The sequence below is a fragment of the Amphimedon queenslandica genome, unplaced genomic scaffold (genome assembly GCF_000090795.2).
Source record: "Amphimedon queenslandica unplaced genomic scaffold, v1.1 AMPQUscaffold_9825_Cont17964, whole genome shotgun sequence".
NCBI classification, from domain to species: Eukaryota; Metazoa; Porifera; class Demospongiae; order Haplosclerida; family Niphatidae; genus Amphimedon; species Amphimedon queenslandica.
In genome coordinates this window covers 1-4,379 of record NW_003549903.1, presented here as the reverse complement: position 1 = coordinate 4,379, position 4,379 = coordinate 1, and the positions used below count along the sequence as shown (strand labels likewise).

General features: G+C 35.9%; 1 long non-coding RNA gene across 1 annotated transcript; it reads left to right on the top strand.

The window, feature by feature from the left end:
• The first annotated feature begins 1,934 nt into the window (after positions 1 to 1,934).
• On the top strand, positions 1,935 to 3,032 carry LOC109590579 (uncharacterized). The gene is made up of 2 exons (XR_002189390.1): positions 1,935 to 2,642; positions 2,696 to 3,032. It is a non-coding gene; the product is annotated as an uncharacterized LOC109590579 (long non-coding RNA).
• Positions 3,033 to 4,379: the final 1,347 nt, after the last annotated feature.

Sequence of the window (4,379 nt, the reverse complement as noted above, 5' to 3'; positions counted from 1 at the left end):
TACGAAAATTAAATTAGTATACTATTATTGATAAATTTGGACCACGTGGGCAAAATTAATCTAGAGGGTGTGGTCAAAAAGAGCAAGATGGCGGAAATTTTAACGTGACAAACTCAGATTGAGTTTCTAAAAGTTAGATAAGAGAGAGGGGCTGTCTAAAGCATTTCTAAAGGCTGAAGAACTTAAAAGCAGTTTGATCTAAGACTCCTCTAGATTAGTCCTCTCATTGATAGAATTAAAATTGTGAGAGAAGCAGAAGCTTGATATGATTAAAAGTTTAGCCTCTTGTCACTTTTTCTCAAAGTATTAGGACAGTTCATTCTTGTCACTTTTACTAGGTAATTTTGGTCAGTGGTGTTAAATAGTGGGTTTGCTCTGTTCAGACCCTGCCGGACTATGAGGATGGGGTCTGAATATGCATGCACGTTAAGAGCTGGATTGATTTTATTTCAGTAGTTTTATTTCAAAAAGATTTTATTTGATGGAAGCTTGATTAAAAGTTTAGCTTGGCACATTTTTCAAGGTGACAGGATAGTTCATCCTTGTCTCTTTTACTGGGTTATTTTAACTGGTGTGTTTGCTCTGTTCAGACTTCAGACCCCGGCCTCATGGCCGGGGTCTGAATATGCATGCAGGCTAAGAGCTGGATTTCTTATAATAATTTTAATCTTCTTATCAAACAATGTGAATTGATGGCTCGCCCCCTCAATGTTTACATTCACCTAGTTAAAGTCGCCAAACAGGTTTTCTTAGTTATTTACCTCGCGGACAGCCCGGGAGCAAACAGGTTTCTGATTATTTACCTCAAAGCATAGCTATGGCGTCTGGAGTAATCATTTTTAGCAGAGAAAGCAGCAAAGAACATCGAAAAGAAAGAAATAGAGTGTCAAAACATAGATACTATGGTCAAAAGCATTGGGCCATGTGATAAACTTCTTAATGGGTGGAGTGGAATTGGAAAGGCGTGTTCTGGGCGTGTTTTACTGTACGCACATGGCGCGAGTGGAGAAGAGATTTTCCAGTTTCTTTTAAGAAGATACAAAGAAGCAAAGAGGCCTTGTGCTTTTATAAAGCCTTGCTAATCATGGGCAGTTTCTTAGCTACAGATTTGGCATGGTAGAAGTCTGTTATACACCTTGGTCTCGGTTGCTATGGGTTTATTTACCTTGGGACTGTGTCCCTCGGTAAATAAATCCCACAGAAACCTCGACCTCGGTGTATAACCTATACTTAATTATGACAATTTCTGTAAAAATCCCTGTACTATAGCCCATGGTTTTTTCCAAAAATTGGCTCCGAAATCACCCCCAATTTTTATTACATTTTCTGATACATATTGATGTCCTTATGCTGTGTAGAAAGTTTGAGCTGACTCTGACTTCAATTTTTCGAGTTACGGCCATTTTAAGAAATGGGCCAAAATCTGAAAAATACCCTGTACTATATAGCCCATGGTTTTTTCCAAAAAATGACTCCAAAATCACCGCAAATTTTTATTACATTTTTTGATACACATTGATGTCCTTATGCTGTGTAGAAAGTTTGAGCTGATTCCAACTTCAATTTTTCGAGTTACGGCCATTTTAAGAAATGGGTCAAAATCTAAAAAATACCCTGTACTATATAGCAAGGCTGCAAAAGTCGTGGCAGCCATTTTGTTCGGGGGTGAATCCTACTTAGTAATGCTACCGCGTTACTAATAGCCCATGGTTTCTCCAAAAAATGGCTTCGAAATCACCCCCAATTTTTGTTACATTTTTGAATACATATTGATGTACTTATGCTATGTAGAAAGTTTGAGCCGATTCCAACTTTAATTTTTTGAGTTACGGCCATTTTAAGAAAATACCAAAATACTGAAAAAATCCCTGTACTATATATAGCCCATGGTTTTCCAAAAAATGACTCCAAAATCACTGCAAATTTTTATTACATTTTCTGATACATATTAACTAATTTATTCTTATAATAGTATGAATGAGGTTGAATAACTAAACTAATGAACTGCTGATTGAGCAGAGTAATCTGATTGGTCAATTGCAATGTGTATACTTTGTTTTCATACTAACTTACATGTACATGGCTTCTCTAATTTTAGTCATCATTAGTAGCTATCAGTATTACCTTTATAGCAAATTTGGCAACTAATAATCTGTCAATTGCCTTTTCACCAATACTGAATTGTAATGCAATGTTGAAGAGAAAGAATTCAGTGTTGACTTGTTTGTCATTGTGTATGTGATTGTGTGAGTAACTATTATCTTGATAGCTATTACTCTAAAATTTTTAGGATGCTGTAGTTGATGATCATTAATTGTTTTATAGTAAATGATGTGTCCTTACAAGTCAATTCATCAATTTATAGCTGAATTAAGGCCTTTTCACACTGGCACAGTTTTCAAAGCGCTTTTGTGAGCTTTGTTGATACAGCTGAAATAATGCAGCTGCATGCTTTGTTGATACAGCTGCGCATTACTTGTGCCAGTGTGAAAAGGCCTTTAGTCTTTCTAAAGTTTCTATAACAAGTACATTGTATTATTATTCTACAGGTAATAACATGTTTCTAACACTTCAATGCTATTTTTTGATACAGCTGAACCACTAAAATCTACTAGTACAAGCACCCATTCTGATTCATGCATGTAATCCTATTAAGGACCATCATTATCATTTTATTGTTATATTTTATATACAGGCCCTGAGACTATCTAACTACATATGTGATGGGTACTTGCATGCATTTTCTAGTAAAACTTTGCCACTTTATATCATCTTTGCATGGGAAATAGATGCTGCTGTGAAAAGTATTAGTGAAAGATAAAGAGAAGTGAGACAAGGAGGACTACCAAAAAGTGAAGAAAAAGAAGAGCAGTACCAGGTAGTAGATCTACTAGAAACAAACAGCTAGGATGAATTGTGAATTTAAAAAAAACTGAGAAAGTTGAATTTAAATCATTTGTCACATTATTGTACTATCTATGTAGTCATAAAATGAAAAAAATTATCTAGGTGTGGTCATTGTGGGTTATATATATTTGTAGTATGGTGCGTGGGCGGATCAAAGGCGCCGCCAGTGCTACAACTTCCAATAACTGCATGGTAGGAAAATGTAGCACTGTGTGGAATATATAGTACTGCACAGTATAACTTATGGGCTTTAAGATAGGAGCTGGCTATAAAGGTAACTGACTCAACCATTATTAGTGAGACCAAATATTATAATAGTTTACGGTGAGAATGGAATTTATTACCATACACCTAGTTAATTTTGCGGAGAAAAATTTTGCGAATCCTTAAAAATAACCTGGTTTGCGGATTAAATATTTGCGGTTTTGACAGTTATTGTAGCACTATCTACTGTGGTCATGCATGAATCGCAAACTCGCAAAAAATTAATTCCCCGCAAATATTTCCAGCTATACGGCATTATAATTTAATTTAACTACATGTGGTGCCTCTACTCTAACTCTAATCAGGAATTTGTGAGGAGATTGCTCAACTAAGATGGCAGGAGAGAGAGAATCAGCAAATTTACTTAAAGAGGGGGCTACCTCGGATAATGCCGTGAGTTGTACCATTAATTCTTTACAATCCCACTATTTAGCTATAATTATTACCTTGCTCATAGATATTAGAGTAAATTCATTTACTCTAATATGTATCTATGCCTTGCTATAGAGCGGTTGCAGTGACGTCATAATTACTTTTGTATATGTATGGCTAGTGGCGAGACTAATGTAATGTATGGCAAAAATTAATGCGTAGTAAAGTTGCTTCTTTCATACAACACAAGGCAGAAAAGGAGTACAATTATAGCAGTAGTAAGCAGAAAAGTAGCGATAGCAATAATTATAGGAGTAACAAGACAAGACTGTGTTCACTTTGGCCATAGATATACGACGGTTAGAGGGATTGGAGACTGGTCACGTGAGCGCATTACTACTACACTCACCATCCGCGTTTGTGTTAAGTATATTCATACTCACGCCTTTTCTTTGACCTTGTGCTATTTCAATGGTGGAAGAACAGAACCAAGAGTTCATTTTTGTGGGACTATTGTATTAGTTTGGAAGCTTAATACAGACAGGTAAGGTATTGAGCAGTTAGGTAAAGGTCTAAAGTAGTTGACTGGGTCCTTTATAAGTGCCTACAGATGTAGATACTGCAACAGTAGAGCCTAAAGGGTATTTTCCACTTGTTGACTTTGTGGGACTGAACCAGCTTACTAGAATCGTGAATGGTTGTAAGACTTTTATTGATGGAGAGCTACTATGATGAAATATTTGGCAATGTCAGTTTTAAGTTGATGTAATATTTATTTTGGTATTTATAGGTCTGCAAATGGAAGGATAAAACTGAGGTTTTTTGTTAAAAGAATC